Source organism: Phocoena sinus, chromosome 13 (assembly GCF_008692025.1).
Source record: "Phocoena sinus isolate mPhoSin1 chromosome 13, mPhoSin1.pri, whole genome shotgun sequence".
Classification (NCBI taxonomy): Eukaryota; Metazoa; Chordata; class Mammalia; order Artiodactyla; family Phocoenidae; genus Phocoena; species Phocoena sinus.
Window position 1 is genome coordinate 54,299,960 of NC_045775.1, and position 23,770 is coordinate 54,323,729.

The 23,770-nt window shown below is 37.5% G+C and overlaps 1 protein-coding gene across 11 annotated transcripts in view; it reads right to left on the reverse strand.

The window, feature by feature from the left end:
• VPS54 (VPS54 subunit of GARP complex) overlaps nt 1–23,770 on the reverse strand; it is a 165,598-nt gene that overhangs the window by 94,167 nt on the left and 47,661 nt on the right. For 7 of the 11 annotated variants that reach the window (XM_032652359.1, XM_032652360.1, XM_032652355.1 and 4 more), the window contains exon 6: nt 20,510–20,621. The exons of 1 other annotated variant lie outside the window; for it this stretch is intronic. The gene's annotated coding sequence lies outside the window, so the exon portion shown is untranslated. Of the gene's footprint in view, nt 1–18,561; nt 19,063–20,509; nt 20,622–23,770 lie in introns of those variants that run through there. 3 more of the 11 variants (XM_032652365.1, XM_032652363.1, XM_032652358.1) reach the window with 2 other exon arrangements.

Here is a 23,770-nt window from a genome sequence, read left to right on the forward strand (position 1 = left end):
CGGGATGCTCGTTAAAAAAGAAAAAAATGCCTCTAATACACTCTTGGAACAATTGGGAAATTCTGAATATGGATTGGATGTTATATGGGATTTTGGAATTATTATTAATTTTCTTAAGTGGATTGATGGTATTGAGATTATGGGAAAATGTCCTTATACTCAGGACATGAACAATAAAGTATTCAGGAATGAAACATGATGCCACCTACAACTTACTTTCAAATGATTCAGCAAAAAATACACACAGATAAACAAATATGGCAAAATGTTAAAAATGGTTTATCTAAGTCAAGTACATATGACTAACATGTTCTATTCTTTCACTTTTCTGTATGTTTTGTAGTCTTCACAATAAAAAGTTGGGGGAAAGAAACTATATTTTTCAAACATTAAATAGATAAATAATGCAAAATATCAGAGAGAAGGAAAAACATTAAATTTGTAACTGTTAATCTGCCTGAAGATGGCATTCTTGTACAACTTCAAATATGGAGGAAAGAAAATCAATAAATTTCAATCAAGTTTTAATGCTGCAGAAGAATAATACCATATATAGAAACGAATTCCTTAGAAGCTGAATGAGAAGGCAGCTGAGATGGACAACCATTTACCACAGGCATTACCCAGATACTGTGTAAAAATCTCTTCCCTTGCTTCTACACTATATTAGCTGCTTACAGAGAACAATATTACAAAATCATTTACAGCCAACTCTGAAGTATGAAATTGCCTATTATAGGTAAAGTAATAGCAAGTCTTTTCTCCCCCCTCTACCAAAGTGGTTAACACAGATATACTAACTAATCATTTTATTTCCTTTCTATTCTTCAGAAGTGATACCCTACTTTATAAAACCTAAACTTGCCTGCCCTCTATCGGCCTTCTATCATACTGTGGTCCTCTAACTGGTCTCTGCTTTCAGTCTAGACCATTCTGCACATTGCTTTAGAATTAATCTTCTAGAATGTTTTCATTCTGTCATACTTCAGCTCAAAAACCTTTGCTTTCATTTGGAAAGTTATTCATTACTTTCCAAACAAGTGCCAAGTTTTACAAGCTGGTACTCAAGGATTTCTACAATCTGATGTTTACCTTCCTTTCTAGCCTGATTTCCTATTACCCATTGATAATCTCTATTCTGGATACGGTGGTCTAATTGTCCCTCTAATCCATCACACTATCAAGGCTTCCTTGTCTTTGTTAAGGCTGTGTCCTTCCTAGAATATTCATCTCATCCTTCTACCTATCCAATGCCTCTTCTTCCTTCAAAGGTCATTTCAAATTTCATTTCTAGATAACATATATTAAGAAAACAAATATACAAACACTCTAAAATATGAACAAAAATAACCTCAGCATTATTTTTGAGAGTGAAAAAGCTGAAACAAACTTCTAAATAAGAAGGAATTGGTTATTTAATAAACTATAGTATAGCCAATGGATTACACTGTCATTAAAAATAGGATTGCAGACTTAACATCCACTAGGATGGTTACTATCCAAAAAAACAAAACCAACCAACCAAACATCATCAACAACAACAAAAAGTGCTGACAAGGATGTGGAGGTACTAGAAGCCTTATGCACTGTTGATGGGAAGTAAAATGGTGCAGCCATTTCAGAAAACAGCATGGCAATTCCTCAAAAAAGTAAAACTAGAACTACCATATGATGCAGCAATTCCACTTCTGTGTATATACCCAAAAGAACCGAAAGCAGGGTCTTGAGGAGTCATTTGTACATCCATGTAATAGCAACATTATTCATAATAGCCAAGAGGTAGAAGCAACCCAAGTGTTCACTAACGGATGAATGGATAAACAAATGTGGTATATATGCACAATGGAGTATTATATTCAGCCTTAAAAAACGAAGGAAATTCTGACATTTGCTATAGCATGGATGAACCTTGATGACATTATGCTAAGTGAAATAAGCCAATCACAAAAAGACAAGTACTGTATGATTCCACTTACATGAGGTACATAAGCAGTGAAATTCACTGAGACAGAAAGTAGAATGTGGTTGTCAGGTGCCAGGGAAGGGAAAACAGGGAGTTGTTTAATGGATTATAGTGTTTCAGTTTTGCAAGATGAAAAAGTTCTGGAGATTGGCTGCACAACAATGTGAATACACTTAACACTACTGAACTGCATACTTAAAAATGGTTAAGATGATAAATATTATACATATTTTTTACCACAATTAAAAATTTTTTGAAATACGATTGCAAAATATTTAATAACACAAAAATGTTTAACATATATTGTTAAGTGGAAACAGTTTTCAAAGTAGTATGCCAGTATGATCCCAATTTTCTAATTTAAAATAAGCATACATATTTCCAAAAGAAATTGCACGGACATATACCACAATATTAACAATGGTTACCGCCAAATGACAAAATTATAAGAAATTTTTGTTTGTGCTTTTTTTGAATTTTCCAAATGTTTTCCTATGAAAACTTATTACTTTATATTTATTAGTCAGGGTTCTCCAGAGAAACAGACCCAATAGGATATTTTTAAGAGAGTTATTCAAGGAATTGGCTCACCACCCAGTTGTGGAGGCCAAGAAGTTCTACAATCTGCCTTCTGCAAGCTGGAGAACCAGGAAAGCCAATGGTATAATTCAGTCTGAGGCCAAAGGCCTGAAATACAGGCGGCTGCTGGTATTAAGACCCAGAGTCCAAAGGCCTAGAACCAAGAGCTCTGATGTATGAGGGCCAGATAATTCTAATGTCCCAGCTCAAGAGGAGAGAACAAATTCACCCTTCCTTTGCTTTTTCTGTTTTATTCAGGTCTTCAAAGGATTAGATGACGATGATGCCTGCTCACACAGGCAAGGGCAGATCTCTTTACTCAGTCTACTGAATTAAATGCTAATTTCATCCAGAAACACCCTCAAAGACACACTTAGAAATAATGTTTTACCATCAATAGTGGGGATCCCTTAGTCTAGCCAAGTTGATACATAAGATTAACTATGACATTTTATTAATCAGGAACGATGCTATTACAAAAGTTCAGTTTCAGCCTTATACCTACCTCCACTATGAATCTTTCTAATGACAATAACCCTCAGAAAACTAGCTTTCCTTTGAAGTTGGAATACTTAACGATCTATATCTAAAACAAACTTTTTTGATCCTGTATCCCAACAGTTAAAAAAATTTTAAGCAATCACCGTTTACAAATTATATAGGGTACAACTGTATTAATGCAGGTAATATAAAATTGTGCTAAATGGAACATTTTAAAGATAGAGAGAAAAGACTTTTAAAAATAATCTAGTTTATTAATTAATGGCAAAAAGTACTTTTTACTCTATTTTTAATCAATAGCAATGTGATTGCACTATACCTCATTATTATTAAAAATCTGGATTTAAACTTTATGAAATGGTGATTCAAAAGTTTGGCTCTAAGTTCAATTTATTTTTATACCTGGCTTTTAATGCCTATTATAGAAAATTTAAAAAGATACTCACAAATATATGTAGAACCAAATGGAAGAAATCACTGATCACACTTCCTAAACTCTCTATTTTGAGATTTTTAAAACAGGGTAGAAAACTCCAGTCTGGGTTTTTAACGAGTTCATCATTTAACAAAATAACATAATGATGGAATATTTCCAAACATCTGTTTTCAAAACAGATTTACCATAGCTTGAGTGTTTCTAGAAGATCAACTACTATTATACATTTTCTTATTCATTATTTAAAAATAAAAACAAACAAAAACACCCTGTGGAAACAGATTTAATGTGTGCGTCTGTCTGTCTGTGTTTTGTGTCTGTGTGTTTCACTATCTGTTTGGTTAAATATTACTAACAGTCACATGCCATTTCTGATAAGATCAGCAAATTTGGAATGCTTTTTTCTTATTAAAAAAAAACACAAAACATACATAACATAGTCTTAAGTTTGACGGCTATTTTGAGTACTTTTATGTATGGAAGAGCTTGTACTAAGAATAGGAGAATCCAACTCTGTGCTTTATTTATTTGTGGTTCCATTGTTAGTATTCATCCAAGATGTGATTTCTCTTCAGGAATCATTTTAGGTTAATTAAACATTTTATAAGAGTTGGTTTAGTTAAAACTAGATAGCATAATTTGTAAACCCAATTAACTATTCATGTAAGGCTATTACATGACAAGGATGAACTAAGTGAAGGATACCATTCTTAATCCCTTGAGCTTACTCACTTATCTGCAATTTGACTATCTGATAAACATACAGACTGATTGAAGATGCTGGCATCAATCCTCATAATAAATATTAGTAAAGGTTCATTTCTTTTTTCTTTAGATAAAAAATGAATATTCCTTAAGCTGGGTGGAATCTTACAAAGGAGTTTAGACTTAATGCACAAGACTGTAGTGAGTCATTATAGACTTAAGACACGAGTGTTGAACAGATCACTCTAGGAGAGTATTAGTGAGGAGAGCCAAGTATAGAACCTAGGAGGACTCCAACATTTCTGAAGAAAGAAGTGAAAGAAAGATATAAAGAAAAGCTTGTGATAAAGACAAAAAGGAACATCCAAGAAGGTGGGAGAAAAACCAGGGAAGAAAAATCAGCTCAGAATTGGCAAATAAAACACTAAGGCAAAAACCTCCTTTAGATTTGGAAATTAGGAAGTGACCACATCACATTGGGAAGCAATATCAAGTCCAATACAGGGGGTGGAAGCAGAATGCAGAGGTTAGAGTGAAATAGCTAAGGAAATTAACACACAATGGCTATTGTTTCAAGAGACTCAATTATGAGATTACAAAACAGAATATATAGTACAATCTCATTTTGGTATAAAAACTTTATATAGCTATATATAATGTATGAAAAAGTATATGACAAAATGTTAACGGTGGTTATATAATAGGCTTTTCCTGACCACAGTACCTAAGCACATCCTCCCCTTACTCTATCCCCCATCCAACACACATATCCCTGTTATTCTCTACTAGTAGCATTATGGTTTGTGTACTTTATAGTACTTTCTCAAATTATAACTATTTATTTACCTGCTTATTTCCTGTCTCTCTCTCTACATCATAAAATTATATTTGTTTCATTCATCTTTCTATACCACACCCAGCACAGATGAATGTTGGATGAATAAATGAATAAATGAATGACTCTCATGGAAAAGGAGGTAAGCACACACAAGCCACTAACAATATCTCATATAAGTTCACGTGTATTCAAAACAATCTAAAAACCTAAGTCAAGAATACGCTACCTTGTTTGTATAACATTACCTAACTTTCTAATATTTGATTCTAGATTTCTACTTTTCCCGTAACACAGTATAATATATTAGTTAAGAAAACTAGCCATAAAGTGAGTTAGATCTCTGTCATTTATTAGTTGTGTGACCTCTGACAACTTTTTTACATTCCTCTCAGTTTCCTCGTTTATAAAATGGGACGGCAACAGTGTCTTCCTCATAGGAATGTTGCAACATTTAAATGAAATATAATTTACATAATCTATGTACTTGGCACATAGTAGACATTCAATAAATAATTGCAACTACTACTATTTACCATTATAAACATCTTAAGCCTTAACATTTGGACTGTGCCATACAAAGTTTTAAAATAAATTTAAACGTCAGGCTTCTAAGTCTCCTCTACTGGTGTCCCTTGCTTGAGTGCCCCTAGTTTGGGTTGGGCGGGGGGAAGCAAACCAATATGGGCAGATATAATTTACTGTCAGAAAAGTAGTCAAAGCATAGAACAGTGGTCCTCAAAGCCATGCCAGTAAAAGGAAAGAAAAAAGAGTAGTGGAAAATGATGATGAAGCTAGAATAAATAGTAGCCTAAAACAGAAGCAATTTTTGATAAAAACTGTTTGTGAGAGAGAAGAGGGATGATGAGGCAGAGAAGCTAGAAATAATGCTTTGGAAGACATCTGAATAAAGGTCAAAATTCAATCCATGGGAGTAGAGTGGATGATATAAATATTACAATCTCTGAGTTGGATGGGACTTTCAGAGATCATCTGGCTCAACTTTCTACCGAATATATAAATCCTTTCTACAAGGGGTCTTTCTGCCTCCACTTGAAAACATTCAGTAATAGAGAACTGACTACTTCAAAAGCAGATTATTACTACAAAACAACTATAATTGTTTTAGGAAAAAAATTATCTCTTGTAGTAAACAGAATTCTGCCTCCCTGAACTTTGCATCACCGTTCCTAGTTCAATTACATTACAGAAATAATAGTGTAAATAATTCTAGTCACAGGAAAGTAATATTACAAAGGAAGAAAGTGCAGAAAAAGAGGGCCAATGAGAGCTCAGAGCAAGGGGTGGGGCCAATACATGTAAGAGGTAAGGAAGAAAGCAATCAGAAAAACCATCCTACAGAAGCCAAGGGAGAAGTGTCCAGGAAGAAAGTGTGAAAAGTAGTGTCAACATGCTGCAGACAGAGAGGTCAAGAAGGTTATTAACTTCAGAAAGGATACTGGATTAGAACAGTCTTAGGACAGTGTTTGGGGCAGACGCCATACCACAAGAGGTTAAGTAAGTGATGAAGTAACAAAAGCAACAATATCAACATATTTTTGGTGATGAAAGAAAAGCGATTAGAGTTGAGCAAGAATTATTTAGGCCATGGGAGGCTGGAGCACATTTATAGACAAACAGCAAGAAATCAACTGAAGGGTGAGATTAAAAGAAACAGGAAAAAGTGGTGGAGAAAGGAGATGAGAGAGAAAGAAGAGTTAGATACTCATGGGAATGGGATGGGGTGGAGAGGAGGAAGCAGAAAAAAAGATAAAGAATAATCATACCCAGAGACTATGAGGCACATTGGGCTATGCCCCACCTTGAGAAAAAAACAGGACTTTGTCAGGCAGCAGTTAAGAAAATGAACAAGCTGATCCAGAAAAGTTGCCTTCCATCCTACTCTTCTGCCTAATGCCCTTATCCATGATGGGCAGGCAGATCAGCTGGGACTTGGGTGAACCTGGATTGCCTCACTCCTACCACTAGTTCTGAAAATTCTCTTAAGTCCTAAGATCAAGAGTGCAATGAAAATACGTTATCTATGAAATAAGGAAGGATGGCAGAGGAGAGGGAAGCAACAGAAAGACAATAATAAGATGAATTACATCATTACTAATATTTGACTAAACACTACATGGTTCATAATTGCTTGCTTTCATTCAGATTATTTTGTTGGTCTTCCTAACAACCTAGCAAGAAAAACATTTCTGAGTGAATCTGTGAATGAATGAATCATTGGTCCCTATTATGTGGATAGAGAAACAGGTTCAAGAGTAACTTGGCTTCAAACCATTTAGCTACTTAGTTGTGAAGATGCGACTTGCATTCAGATCTTCTGATTCAAAATTCCACGTCTCTGTCACCAAACCACACTGCCTCTCCGGCGAGAGAAAAAAAACCCAAAAACCTATGTTTTTCACTACTGCCTCCCATCCATTTCAGCACCCAGTGCTCTACTTTTCTGTCTTCTTTTTCTCCTTATCAGATCAATTACTGATCCAATAACAATTATTTAGAAGAACAAGTCCATCTTGTTGGGGTTTTTTTTAAGATTTTTTTTGATGTGGACCATTTCTTTTAAAGTCCTTATTGAATTTGTTACAATATTGCTTCTGTTTTATGTTTTGGTGTTTTGGCCATGAGGCATGTGGGATCTTAGCTCCCCAACCAGGGATCGAACCTGCACCCCCTGTGTTGAAAGATGAAGTCTTAACCACTGAACTGCCAGGGAAGTCCTCTATGTCCATCTTGTATTAAAAATAAATGATAGCAATAATTAACATCTGATTGTGATCATTTTTTAAAGACTATTTTTTAGGGCAGTTTTAGGTTCAAATAATTTTATAAGACTGGGACTGCTAGAAAATTATTACTCAAGGAAAAAGACACTTTTCATCAGTATAATTTACTATTTTTGTTAACAAAAGGATAATTCCTGAGCTGCAATGAGGGACAAATACGCTACTATGGGCTATCAAGATGAGAAGACAAGTACTTATTTATATGATAGCATTAATTTGTTAGTTATTTCTTGAAAGCCCAAATCTTTAGGTTTAAATTTTAGCTTCAGTATTAAGATAACTGTGAGCAATAATGTATATGATATACAATTTTTTAACATTTTAAGTACTTTAAAAATTACGATTAAGGGCTTCCCTGGTGGTGCAGTAGTTGAGAGTCCGCCTGCCGATGCAGGGGACACGGGTTCGTGCCCCGGTCCGGGAAGATCCCACATGCCGCAGAGCGGCTGGGCCCATGAGCCATGGCCACTGAGCCTGTGCTCTGCCACAACGGGAGGGGCCACAACAGTGAGAGGCACGCATACCGAAAACAAAAAAAAAAAAAAATTACGATTAAACTAGATTCTGTCAGATGATAAATCTTATATAGTAGAGAAGTTTATTATTTGTGTCTTAGCTGTATGAAAGAAGCTTAACTATACCATTTACCAGAAATTGGCTCTTAAAATTCCAAAAATGTTGTGGCAAGTGCTTTTTTTTTTTTTTACTTATATTTCCCAACACATGTGCATGCTCACATACAGATGCACATACAAACATTCAATAAGTAAAGGGAAAAATCACCTAAATAATCACATAAGAAAGATCTTTTTAAAGCCCTCAGGATGTGTACTAACACTATACAGTTTTGTGATTTGTGAAAAATAGATCTAAATTCACCAAGTAAGCAAGATAACTTCATGATGAGTCTTCAGAATAGTTCTTAGAATTTAAAAATTTCCTATAAATAAAATGACTTACAGATCTCTTTGTTACTCACATCACTCTGTTATTGGTCAAGTCAGTCATACAATCAACTGGGTCATTCCATCATTGGATGACTTGATTTTTTTTATATATATACACAGCAGGTTCTTATTAGTCATCAATTTTATACACATCAGTGTATACATGTCAATCCCAACCTCCCAATTTATCACACCACCACCACCACCCCCTGCCACTTTCCCCGCTTGGTGTCCATACGTTTGTTCTCTACACCTGTGTCTCAATTTCTGGCCTGCAAACCAGTTCATCTGTACCATTTTTCTAGGTTCCACATATATGCGTTAATATACGATATTTGTTTTTCGCTTTCTGACTTACTTCACTCTGTATGACAGTCTCTAGATCCATCCAGTCTCAACAGATGACCCAATTTCGTTTCTTTTTATGGCTGAGTAATATTCCATTGTATATATGTGCCACATCTTCTTTATCCATTCATCTGTCAATGGGCATTTAGGTTGCTTCCATGACCTGCCTATTATAAATAGTGCTGCAATGAACATTGGGGTGCATGTGTCTTTTTGAATTATGGTTTTCTCTGGGTATATGGCCAGTAGTGGGATTGCTGAGTCATATGGTAATTCTATTTTTAGTTTTTTAAGGAACCGCCACACTGTTCTCCATAGTGGCTGTATCAATTTACATTCCCACCAACAGTGCAAGAGGGTTCCCTTTTCTCCACACCCTCTCCAGCATTTGTTGTCTGTAGATTTTCTGATGATGCCCATTCTAACTGGTGTGAGGTGATACCTCATTGTAGTTTTGATTTGCATTTCTCTAATAATTAGTGATGTTGAGCAGCTTTTCATGTGCTTCTTGGCCATCTGTATGTCTTCTTTGGAGAAATGTCTATTTAGGTCCTTGGCCCATTTTTGGATTGGGTTGTTTGTTTTTTTAATATTGAGCTGCATGAGCTGTTTATATATTTTGGAGATTAATCCTTTGCCAGTTGCTTCATTTGCAAATATTTTCTCCCATTCTGAGGGTTGTCTTTTCATCTTGTTTATGGTTTCCTTTGCTGTGCAAAACCTTTGAAGTTTCATTAGGTCCCATTTGTTTACTTTTGTTTTTATTTCCATTACTCTAGGAGGTGGATCAAAAAAGATCTTGCTGTGATTTATGTCAAGCAAGTGCTTCTTAAAATATGACATATTTGAGATATTTTAAATTACTATGATTGAAAAATAATCTCTACTAACTTCCATCACATCGATCTTCGGTTGGACATTACAGTGTGTTTTTTTTTTTTCTTGCGTATATCAGTATTTCTAAATTGGGGGAAATCAAGTTGAAGCTAAAGGAACAGAAAATAAGAACAAAGTTGTGCTAATCTAATTTGCTTTTTCCTTACATTCTCATTTGACATGTATGAGACCCTGGGCCTTGTAGGAAACTCTCAATACAGGTGTTTCCTGAAGTTCCTTATTTACTTTGATTTAGTGACAAGAAGGAACAGTAAGAGAGAAATTTGGCCAGAAGGATAAAAAGTATAAATATTTGTAATATTAAGTTTACGTATTTTTAAATGGCTATAAGTACTATTTCACGTGTGACATTCTTATCAGGAATAAAATCACAAATATCCTCAAAAAACAACAAATATATTTTTAAAATCTAGATGTTATTAAAAATAAAAACAATGTCTTTTTTCCCCAGCACTCATCAGAGACTTAATACACTAAAATAACATACTATAGCAGCCGTTGAAATTAATGAAGGGTTCACAGGCCTGGAACTGAATGATAAAACTGTACTGTGAAAAAAATCTGTCTCTAGCATGTAAAAACTTGAATGAAATTAAAATATAACTTGGATGCTTTATTATACTCCTTTAGGGCATTGATATTACTGTATTACTAGTGAAATTTTTGTCAAGGTAAATCAGATGAGAACACTGGTATTCTGTTCTTGGTGTCTTGACCAAAGATTAACAAATAAAACCTAAAATCGCTCATTCAAAGTTATTGGAGAGTACAAGTGTCTTAAATATGCAAACCAGTAGATACTTAACATTTCTACAAAAAGAGTAAATTTAAAAGAAAATCTGTATAATCGACCCTACCTTGAAAATAGTTGCTAAGAGAAAATTATATATTAATGTTTTCCTAAGAAAGACAAAAATGACACTAGGATTTATCCACTGTTTTGGGTTATCCCTGCCTTGCTTCTTTCTAGAGTAAAAACAATCTAGTGTTAAGTCTATCTTTGTAAATAAAATACATTTTGTATCTAGATCCTTGAAGAGAACGGTCTTCAAATAATCTAAACAAGTATGTACTCTATAAATGTTAAGTAATAATAAAGATGATGCATTCAAGAAATTTTTTTTAGAGAAAATAAAGCAAAATAGCTAGAAACTCACCTGCAGTGAGTCAGTAAGTGGTTCAAGAATGAAAATATTAAATGTTAGTTTGAGGTATAAAGTAAATAACTATAAAGTTTATTAGTACTATAACCCCAAACCAACAATAAATTAGCATTTTAATTAATTACTGCTTGATATTACCTCTATACCTCCTCTCCCCACTGTTTGGGTCTCTTAGCCCAGTTCTGCCTCACAAGCTTCTCCACTTAGCTTGGATCTCATGGTCAATTACTTCAACAGTCTCCCTTGGATGTTCAATTCTCCCTTCCCTCATCCATCTTCAGTACAATCTGTCTGCTTTGTTCCTGGCTGCAGAACACTGCCAGAGAAAATTTATGTAAAACATGCAGATTATACATTTATGAGTTCCAATCTCAGATGAGGCTCTGCTTAGCAGTCCTTTCACTTACTTATCCTCAAGCACTTCTCTTTCCCAATCCCCACAGTATTCATAACAAATTTTCATTACTCTCATGTCCCCTAGCTTACCTCCATCAATCTCACGCTCAAAAAGTAAATGTCTACCACATAGCAATAAAAAAAAGTCCTCAGATATGACTTCTTCCATCCATATCCAAACGTACCTAATTCTCACCTATACACAACTCCTAACTTTCTGAGGTACAGTATAGGTGTCTACTCTTTTCCAGAGTAAATCTCCCAACCTGCTGTTCTTGATCTCATCTTTCTGCACTTCATCTGAGACCTTGTCCTATTAATCATTCCCTGACTCTCCTGACTCTCCTATTGTCAATCTCATCAATCCATCAAAAAAAAAGTTCAAGTACTAAATTAAAGTTCTTTCCTTCAACTCTATCTATTCAAGCTACTTCTTATTGCCTCCCCTTCACTGGCAAACCTCTATTTTCTCTCTGGTCTACCTCCTTAGTTATCCGTCTTCCATCTTCACCACTCACTTGGCTCTGGAAAAGGTGAGGAATGACCTGATTTCTAAATTCAATTGCTTATATTCAGTCTTCATCTAACCTGACCTCACTGCTCTCAAAAATCAATTAAGGTAATAAATGTAGATGGAATGAAAGAATTAGAAAAATCACCCTTTGTAACCCTCCAATGCAATGACTGATTCAAACAAGGATCATTAATGGATGCTAAAACCGTTAGTTTAAAAGATTGTTAGGAACAGGATATTTACATGGCAATGAAGTATCACACTATCAATTATGTATTAAATAGTAGAGATCTGTCAGTTCTCACCTTTACCAAGTGATCAAGCTGGAATCACCAACAGGGGACAGCCTGACATTACGTGTCTCCTGATGTGATAAAGTGGTGGGTATATATATCATCTGTGTGGTATTCTTGCCAGAAATATTCTACCAGAATCGAATCATAAAGAAACAGACTAATTCAGAATATGGAAGATACCTGAGGACAAATGCCTCTACTTTTCAAAAGATAAACCCAAGAAGAAAGGGAGACAGTGGGACTAGTCCAGATTGGGAGAGACTAAAGAGACATACAAGCCAAATGCAATGTATGAATCTTGACTGAATCTTGCATTAAAGGGAGAAAAAAAGCTATAATTTTGGGACAAATGGGAAAATTTAAGTATGGACTATATGTTGAATAATGTTATTGAGTAATTGTTGACATTCTTAGGTATCATAATGGTATTGTGGTTACGTGAGAGAATGTCCCTGTAACTGGGAGATGCATGCTTAAGTATTAGGAATGAAGCATCGTAATACCTACATCCTGTTTTCAGGTTTGGCAAAGGGGTGTGTGTGTGTGTGTGGGGTGTGTGTGTGTGTGTGTGTATGTGTGTTCACTCTACTATTCTTTTGACTTTTCTGTGGGTTTGAAATTTTTCAATAATAATAATAATGCACAAATGAAGGCTTACTAAGAACTGAACATAAGTAGAAATGAGTCAGATAGATGAAGGGGAGAAAGGGTGTGATAAGGAGAACTCTTCAGGAATAGTGAACAGTAGTGCAAAGACTTGGAGGGAAGAGAGAGCTTATTGCCAGAAACCACAAGTAATTCAATCTGTCTATTTTAGGGGAACAGGGAGTTGTGGAGAGTCACTAGGCTAGAGAGATAAGTTGGGAAAAGAACTTAAATGAATTTATAAATCTGTTAAAGGAATAAGGAATGTGGGTTTCATCATGAGGAAAGTCACAGAAATAATTTAAGCTGAGGAATGATATAATCAAATTTGTCCTTAATAAAAATCACTGATTATAGTATTGAAAACGGATTGGAGAAGACTAATACTAGAAGAGACCAAACAGGAAACTTGTAGGTAAGAGATGACAGTAGCCTGAACTCAGATCATGGTAGAGGAGACGGAGAAAACTGGATAGATTCAAGATATACTCTTTTCAGTATTCCATACCCAAATTTGTAACTGCCTACTGGGCATCTTCACCTACAAGTCTCAGAGATACCTAAAATTCAATATATCCAAAACTTAAATTCATTATCTACCATCTTTATCCAACCTCCCCTACCTGCCAAAAACGTTATTCCTTCTCTAGCTCAGTTAACAACACCATCTATGTAGTTTACCAAGCTAGAAACACTAGAGTCAACTTAACTCCCTGACCTCTCCACATTCTTCAAAGTCTATACCAACTTGAACTGTCCTATGGATTCTACCTTTAAAATTCATCACAAATCCATCCCTTGCTCTCCATTCCAACTGACACTGCTATAGTTTAGGATTTTACTTAGCCAAATTGAAAAACAAAACAAACAAGGGCACAAACTTTCTTGACATAACAATTATGATTTCAAAATTTTACTTTATTCACTCCTCATGAGAAAAACATCATAAAATATGATGAATTACCACAATATTCATATACAACCCTTAAAATATGAAGAAAGGCATGAATAGTAAATGAAGACAGAAGGAATTATTCCCAGCAAGGTAACTGATGCAGATAACTATAGCTTACTCTTGATAAGGCTAAAACTTTTTGTATAAGGCACTTTTCAAATTTTTAATTCTTAAATTATACATTTTTATGACTTTTCAAACAGCATATTTTGAAAACAAGGTAACCTATTCTTTATAACTTAATTTCACCATTTTAATAATCAGTTTTTTGTTTTGTTTTTTGCAGTACGCGGGCCTCTCACTGTTGTGGCCTCTCCCGTTGCGGAGCACAGGCTCCAGACGCGCAGGCTCAGCGGCCATGGCTCACAGGCCCAGCCGCTCTATGGCATGTGGGATCTTCCCAGACCGGGGCACGAACCCATGTCCCCTGCATCGGCAGGCGGACTCTCAACCACTGTGCCACCAGGGAAGCCCAATAATCAGTTTTATACTGTGTTGTAATAGTGATACCCTCAGGTGCTACTGAAGGAAGTCAGTGTGCCCCTAGTTGGAAGAGCTCCAGATTATGGTGATAATACTAGTTCTTTTACTAGTTTGTTAGCAATATATTCTTAGAACTTCTCTCTTCTCCCTAGAGAGGTTGACAGCAGTTACTATTCTCTGCCTAGCTTTCTATATTCCTGCTTTGGCACCATCTAATTTGATTCTTCTGAAACAAGTAACTCTTTTTTATTAACTGAGGTATAATTGACATATAACATTATATTAGTTTCAGGTACATTAACTAACTCATATAGTATTTTACAGTTGACATAGCATCTTAACACACATTACCTCATTTAATTCTCACAATAAGTTTATAATGCAGGAATTATCACTATTCCTACTTCATAGATGAGAAAACTGAGGCTCAGAAAGATTGAGTAATTTATCTAAAGTCATAAGGCTGGTAAATAGCAAAAGTGATTCCAACTTTTCAATCTTTTCTTCTTCTTTCACCAAATTAAGCTTGTTATAAAGAAATTAGAGTCAAAAGGGGCCCATAAGAAAAAAAAAAGATGAGATTCATGTACAAGCTTTGAATTTTTCTTCATCACAACATACACAATTAATTAAAACACTTTAGCTTACTTTCTCTCCTTTCTTCGTAGTTGAAGCTACCAGGAAAAGAAATCTAGATAGAGAAAATACTTATCTATTTCCAATTTCAAAAACCTATGCACCAGTAACAAACAATTCAAAACATAATAGTTCAAATCTGCAGTAAAGTAAGGCTGCCATTTTCAGGAAAAAATTTTTTTACTTCAGATTTGAAGACAACTAAACAGACTAAAGAATATCTGCATTATGTCACAGATTTCCTTTCAATTTTCCCTCAACCGCCTCCCCCTGCAAAGAGAGAGAATTGCTAGAGGACTTAAAGTTTAATGTAACCCACCAAACAATGCCCACTGAAAATATTTTCCAATCTGGTGGGAGTCACGAACATTTGCTCAGGCCCTTACCAGAATAACACAAACTACAGGATTAACATTACTGATATGTAGGGTCAGATAATTCTTTGTTGTGTGTGGGGGGTAGGATGGAGTAGGACATGTCCTGTGCATCCTAGGATATTTAGCAATAGCACCGCACCCTCAGTTGTGACAATGAAAAATGTCTTCCGACACTGCCAAACGTTCCTTAGAGGGCAAAACTGTCCCTATTTTAGTACCATTGGTTTAGATGTTAGGGTCCTGGGTCTTTGAAAAAGGAGGTCTCCAACCAGCCCTGTATAATTTTTAAAAATTAATTTTGTGGGCTTCCCTGGTGGCGCAGTGGTTGAGAGTTCGCCTGCTGATGCAGGGGACGCAGGTTCGTGCCCCGGTCCGGGAGGATCCCACATGCTGCGGAGCGGCTGGGCCCGTGAGCCATGGCCGCTGAGCCTGCGCGTCCGGAGCCTGTGCTCCGCAACGGGAGAGGCCACGGCAGTGAGAGGCCCGCGTACCACAAAAAAAAAAATTAATTTTGTTTATAAAATTTGGATTTTTAAAAATAAGATGGTAATAGTACAAGAAGATAGCTAAATAATATATATGCCATCCTCCTTTAGGTTAAAGCATTTTAGAGGATTTTGTAACATGAATCGCATCTACTGTCACCTCTTCCCCTCCATCCCAAAGTTGGGGAATGTCCAGTTCTCTCCCTACTGTGCTAGTAAAATGTCAAATACTTACATACATATATACATACATACTTATATATACACAGGATCTAAACAGTTCTAACTTGCAAATCCCCATTTCTTGCCTTACATTGTCTCATTGTGGTTCTTGAGCCATGCATTCTAGAGATTCAACCTTCCACTCTTCAGATTTCCTCATCTGGTTCCTGCCATCTATTTGCGAAGCAAGCAGGAAGTAAGCTGATGACCTTTAAGATCTTTTCCAGCCCTAATATCCAATGGCAAAAATACTCCTTCAACTTTTACTTACTGACTCCCAGCTGACTAAACCACCTCCTGAGATCACTTAAGTCATTAATCCTAACTTTTTTCTTTCTCCACTCTTTATAGCAATCCATGAGGAATACAACCAAACAGTATATCAACTGTTTAAAACATCACTTATTAATACCAGTGATCAGTTGATTATTTCCTGTCCAGAACTATTTTAAACATGGAAATTAATCTTAAAAGAAAAACTTTTCAGGGAGCTGATACTATTTATGAGTGAACCACAATTCACTCATTGAGATGGAAAGTATATTAGTGGTTGCCTAGGTCTGGGGCTGGGGTGGGGAGTATGGGGAGTTTCTTTTTGGGGTGATGAAAATATTCTAAAATTAGATTATGGTGATGGTTACACAGTTATGTAAATATACTAAAAATGGATGAATTTAACACTTTAAATAAGTGTACTTTTACTCAATAAAGTATGTAAAAAGCTAAAAGCAGGAAAAGAATTTTAATCAACTTTTACTGATAGGAAAGGAATGTGATTAAGAGCAAATTCTGCAGTTTGCCATTTCAAGAGTTATGTAAGATTTGATTTTAATTCTGACATAAAAACTTAATACCTATTCAGAAATAAACCTTAACTTTTCCAGAAAACAAACATATGCAAATTTAATCATCTTTTCTTAGTAAACTTTGGATAATTTAAAAGCAACGGAAAACACTTCAGAAAGCCCAGTGTTAGAGTAACAATACCTCTCCAAGACCAAAATATATTAATATCATCAACAACAAGAAAATGTGAACAGTCTTTATAGTTTGGAATGCATTCTTTATAAAGAAAACCATAAAACATTTATTTCTTTTAAAAGTGACCCTCAGATTGTAATGTCTGTCCTGATAGTGCAATAATTCTGAAATTAACAAGCATAATTTTAAAACAGCCAAATCACAATAAAATCTCAAACATCTAATCCCTCAAACCACAACTATCAGTCGACCAAAATTTGCACGCATTGATCATTTTTACCAAAACATATCATTAGCAATGATGACCACTATGAACAATCAAGTAATACCTATTTCTAGGAAATCAGACTCTGACTGCAATACAAATACAGTCGAACAAACAAATCCCATCATTCCATCTGTTCTATCATAACTGCTTAGAAGTCATTAAGGCTCTGAAGGTACTTTTCCAACTAGAACACTTCATCAGATATAAAAGTCAACCTGACTGTCCATCAAAATCTGCAGTTTAAGTTACCACAATAACACATATCTCAGTATACTATCATGACATCACTTGCCTTGTAAGCATTTACTCTTAAGATTGCCCTGGGGTTTGACAAATCAGATATAGAACCAATTAAAAGCAAAACACAAAAACATTCCAATTTAATTCTTCGAAAGTAAGGAGAGCCCCAATAAAGACCAAAATAAAGCTGGTGAAAGGGGAACTTTAAAAAAAAACTGCAACCCGGGTCAACCAAAATTCTAAAAATACCATCCCGAACTCAGTACACGGACAGACCAAGTGTTAATTATAATGGGGAGGCAAAAGTTCCCTTGTCAACGACAGGAGGGCAGGGAAGGCTTGCCTTTGTACCAATGCAGAGATGGAAAGACACATAACTGAAGAAAAATTAATTATTGAACAAATGCTTGCGAGCTAAATTGCCAAACTGCAAAACACCGAGTTATTTTCTGGGCTGGCTTTCGCCAGGGGGAAAAAATGACTTTTTAAATTTAAATTATTCCAGTAGGATCAAAAAGGGGTAAGGGCCCGGCTAGAAAAAGAAAGGCAAAGTTTGGGGGCAGCGTCTAAGGCGGGTGGTGGCGGTTCCACAGCCCGGATCCCCGAGAGGGGAGAGAGGGGCGAGAACGGCGTAGCGGCCGCGGGCTGGAAGCGAGGAGCACAGTTGCCGGCCCCGATCCCGGAGGGAGAGTAAGAAGGAAGAGGAGGTGGTGGTGGCCGGGAGTAATGGAAGCTTCGGCGCTGGTCAGTTGTGACCGAAACTCTGCCGGCTCCGGCAGGGGAGGAGACATAGGGGGTGGGGTCTCGGTCCTCCCTCTACAGGAGGTCGGGGTGAGGGTGGGCCGCGAAGCGCTGGGGGCCGCGTGCGGCCGGCCCGACACCTACCTGCGGGTCCCGGGCAGCAGCCCCAGAGCGAGGCCTAGTGCATCGCCGCCGCCTCCAACCCTCCACGTCGCGCCGAGGCTGCTGCTCCGCGGCCGCCGCCGCCCGGAGCCCGGCTGGGCCCGAGCCCGGCTTCCCGCCCCCGCCCCGCGCCGGCTGGCTAGTCGGCTGGGGGAGCACAGGGCCGCCCTCTCGAGCCCAGCTCCGCTCGGGGGTGAGAGGCGGCAGCGGCAGCTCCCTCACGTCTCTCCCGGGTGTCCTGTCAGCCAGCAGTTTCCCCCAGGTCCGCAGCGCCGCCTCCGCCGCTCCTGCCACCGCCTCTCCCACATCCCCGGCCTCCAGAGGAGCCGCCGCCGCCGCCGCCGCCGCGCCGCGACCACTACCCTAGCGCTTCTGCTCCCTGCTCCACTGGTTCCCCTCACTCCGCCCGCCTGCCTCGGCCCGGCTAGGTCCGGGGAGACAGTGTCCGAGGCCGCAGTGAGGCCGCCGCAGCCCCCAGCCCACAATCCACCGCGCGGCTCCGCCGGGGCGGGAGGCCGCGGCCCGGACCGGGGGGTAGTTCTCGCCGCCTCAGGAGAAGGCCGGGGCCGGCGCTGGCGCCGCCGGCGTTCCCCCGGAGCGGGTAATACCCCGCGCGGCTGCTCGGCGCCTCCTCTAATCTATTCTAATAGCCCTCCAGGCAAAGAGAGAAACCCACGCTGAACTCGACTTTTCCCCACGACCCTTCCCCCACCCCGAGGTGCTCTCGGCGGCAGCCAGGTGCCGTCTGCCGCCTTCCGAGGGACGGTCCGCGAACCCTCAGGGTGGCCTTCGCCCACCCCCCAGACCAACTGACTCCAAGCATCTCTCAACCACCCAGCGCCTATTAAAGAAGATACTTCCACAACATTCCACCTCTCCTTTCACCCCCTTCAAAGTGAAGGCTGCTCAGAATTTCCCAGTTAAGCGTCCTTTTAAAGGTTTAAGGTGACCCCTCCCCAACAATCCACTGGACTCTGGAAACTGCATTGTCTCTCTCTCGAGGCCTTCCCTCACTAAGTTCTTCTAAGTTTTCCCCTAGTTCCAGGCCTTCCTTCCAGGCACCTATCAAACTTCTCTGGCACTGAAATCAGTTATTCCTGCTATTTGACTGAGATGCTTGAAGTGTGTGTATATTATTAATACCTCCTCCCTGTGATTCTCAACGGTAATCCAATTTAGCCGGGTTTCAGAGGGCTGGTGATCTTAATCCAATAAAATACAATCCACAAGAAAGGGAATGTCTTAGGATATTTTTTAAAAGAGAGGAAAGGGCCATTTGAGTGCTTACGTCTTAATTTTAGGAAGATTTCTTTCAATTTTGAAATTATTTCTTTGCCTAAAAATATCAAAGTTTCAGGCATTTATAAGACACTTAACAAATCAAAAGTGAAAATATAAGTCTTACCTTTGGGGATTGAAAAAAATGATTCAAATTTCACTTCTAAGAAGTCACTTTGAAAACTGCAAACATAACTCTTTGTGAAATAATAATTTACACACTAAGGAGCTAAAGTTGGGGGAAGGGAAGGACAAAAGAGAAGGAAGCAACAAAAATAGCTGAGAGGAAATTCTTACAGTATGTTTTTCAAATTCAATTCTCTACAGTTTTGTAATAAGGAGAACGAGAATATCAATCTCCAATATGAACTAAATTTAACTTTAAAATAAGAAATCCTCTAAATCCCCAATCTCATATAAAACCAGATGAGTTTACATTATGAACATATCAAGGAAAGACTCACCAAATTTCATCAAAGGCCAGAAAGGAGAATAATTCACTTTAAATCTGGAATCAGTTCACAGATTATACTAAGAAATATAGCAGGTTCCTATATTTTGGAACATCAGGAAATCAACAATAGTTTAAAAGCTGCCTTAAAACTGGCAGTTTGGCCTTTTAAAAAATATTTGCATTTATATTATACCCCACCTTGTTTCAAAAGGATTCCAAGTTGCTGTAGTTGGCACTTGGGTTAGACAATAGCCACGAAGTATCTCCCAGACACTAGAAGAAGACAGACTGGTTTGCTTTCCTCATCCATCTGTAGATAACATACCATAGGAAGAAAATACACACTGAGTATTGCACTTAGTTCTTTCAGGGATCCAGCATGATTTTATTTTTACTTTTCCACAGAACAGTTCATAATCGTGAATCTAAATGTAAAAGTAAATGGTAATGATCAGGTTTGCCAAAAATAAAACAAAACAAAAAACTGTTAACTGGACAAGTAATTTAATTTAGAAGTAGATAAATTTCAAATTAATTAATATGTTCACTTGTTATCCCTTGAATCATTTCAGTATTAAAAAGAAAAGCCAATGGTGGTGTGATGAATTGGGCGATTGGGATTGACATGTATACACTGATGTGTATAAAATTGATGACTAATAAGAACCTGCTGTATAAAAAATAAAGTTAAAAAAATGATGGAATACTGAAAACTTGTATATTACTCCCAACAATTACTGAGTGTATTATTATCACGTGAAATATTGTAACATTTCTAGTGTTAGAAGATGTTTGCATCTTCTAAATCAGCTGCTTGATTACTTTGGAAACAATTATTTAACTCTGTTAGATTGCCCTGTTACATTTCTCTTTGACACTGATATTCCACATTTTCATTTGATTACCATAATAGCAACTACCATTTACTAATAATTTACTGTGCTCCAAGATAGGGAAAACCAAGGTAGCATGGTGTATTAGTTTTCTATTGCTATGTACAAAACTTAGTAGTTTAAAATAACACATATTTATGATGTTATAATTTTGTGAGTCAGGAGTCTTGGCACAGTTTAGCTTGGTCTTCTGCTCAGGATCTCATAAGGCTGCAATCAAAACATCAGTTATGCTGTGTTCTCATTTGGAGGCTTGACTGGGGGAGAATTTGCTTCCAAAGTCATTCATGTTGTTAGCAGAATTCCCTTTCTTGTGATTGTAGGACTGAGAACCCTAGCTTCTTGCTGTCTGGGGGCTGCCCTCAGCTCCTAGAGGCCTCCTGCAGTTCCTTGCCATATAGGTTTTCTCACTATGGCTGCTTATTTCATCAAACCGGCAAGGCGTTTCTCTAAACTCTCTAAAGTGAGTCATCTAGCAATACAGAATGATATTCTATCTTCATGTTCTATGGTTTAGAAGCAAGTCACAAATTTTGCTCACACTTAAGAAGGAGGAATTACCCAAAGTTTTGAACACCAGGTAGTGGGAGTCATGGGGGCTACCCTAGAGTCTGTCTACCACCTGCAATGATTAATTCCACAGGCTTTGGAATTCAGCTAATTTTGGGTTTTTCAACCTGCTTTGACACTTTAACTCTGTGATTTTGATCCCAATTTCTAATCCTTTGTTTCTTCATCTGTCAAATAGGAGTAATATCCCCTTCACAGTTAATTTTTCTCCAATGTAAAGTGAGGGTAATGATAAAGTTGTTGTAAGGATTAAATGAGCATTTTAGCACAGTAACTGATAACATGAGAGGCTCAATAAACACTTGTTAGTTTTCTTCCTTTTCCCTCCTCTCTTTTTTTTTTTTTTGTTTTGTTTTGTTTTGTTTGCAGTATGCAGGCCTCTCACTGTTGTGGCCTCTCCCGTTGCGGAGCACAGGATCCGGACGCGCAGGCTCAGCGGCCGTGGCTCACGGGCCCAGCTGCTCCGAGGCATTTGGGATCTTCCCGGACCAGGGCACGAACCCGTGTCCCCTGCATCGGCAGGCAGACTCTCAACCACTGCGCCACCAGGGAAGCCCCCTCCTCTCTTTTTTATTTTGATCTTGGTCTCCTAGAAGTCCCCACTGTCATTTCTACTTTCAATGGCTACTTTGGTAGCCTGCGTGCAGTGTACGCATACGTGCGTACCTGTGTCTGGGGCCATGCAAACCCAACTCTACTATCAATACCTTTAAAAATAGGACTGTATTGCAAATGTTATCTCTAACTTCAACTAGGAAAATTAAAAACTGATAAACCCATAACATTAGAAGGATAATTATTAAACATAGAGGCTTTGAGAGTTTAGAGAAGTTTGTTGGGATTGACATTTTTTACTCCCTCAGAATCATGTTTAATATGCATATGGTACAAAAGACATATTATTGCATAGTAGTCTTCATGGACTCTGGGTTTGCATCCTAGACCTGCCACTTTCTAGCTGAGTAACCTCAGGCATGTTCGGCTCTCTAAAGCTCAGTTCCTTGTAGGAATAATGATAGCACCCACTTCACAGACCTTCTATAAGGATTACATTTAAAGTATACTTAAATAGCATCACTTACTGCCTAGCTCATAGTCAGTACTTTAAAATGTTAGATATCATACTCATTATTATAATCTTTACTATCTCATTATTATTAGGAAAGCTGTGTTAATGAAAAGTACAGAACAGGAAGCAGCAAGACATGGCTATGAATGAGGTGGGTGAAGTGAGGCATGAGAAGTCACAAAATCTCAAAAGTTCTCGAAAACCAAAGGGCTGCAAGTAAGATAAATGGTCAGAAGTATGAAAATTTGCAAGTCAGAAGTTGGACAAGTAAGAACTAGGGGCCAAGGTAAAATTGTGAATTCTCAACCAAACTGTGAGTAATGCAACCTAAGACATCAGCAAGAGAAGGTCACATAAAACAGGTAATTCCTACCTCAGACATAAAGTCTTTTATATAGTTCCTCCTGGAGCAGGAGTCAACCATATAGCATATCTAGTTGCGTTTGGAACAGGAAACACTGAGTCCTGTTACTATTGGAAAATAGTGAATAAATTGTTGAATAGGTTAGGAGAGTATAGCAATCAGAAATATGGGCATATCCTGACAAATGTAAAATTATTTTCAAATTGGACCATTTCCCTAGAGAAGTAGTTATACCATTTAATCGGTCCCATTATCATATTTTTTCTTATGTCGCTTTTTACAGTATTGGTTCTTTTATCTATGGAGGCTTTGTCTAACAAACTAAGCTATAATTATTTCCAGGACAGGATTTTCTGTTGTTGCTGCTATTGTACTTTTTAAAATATCCTACAGAATCTGGAACAATGTACTACATAGTAGACTTTCAATAAATGCTTGTTGAATTAAAAAATAAATATGAATTACTCCCACTTAGTAAATGGTATTTGGTATAATGAATAGTAATAATTCATGAAATTAATGGATGACCTTGAAATCATACTTGACTCTTTCATATTCCACAT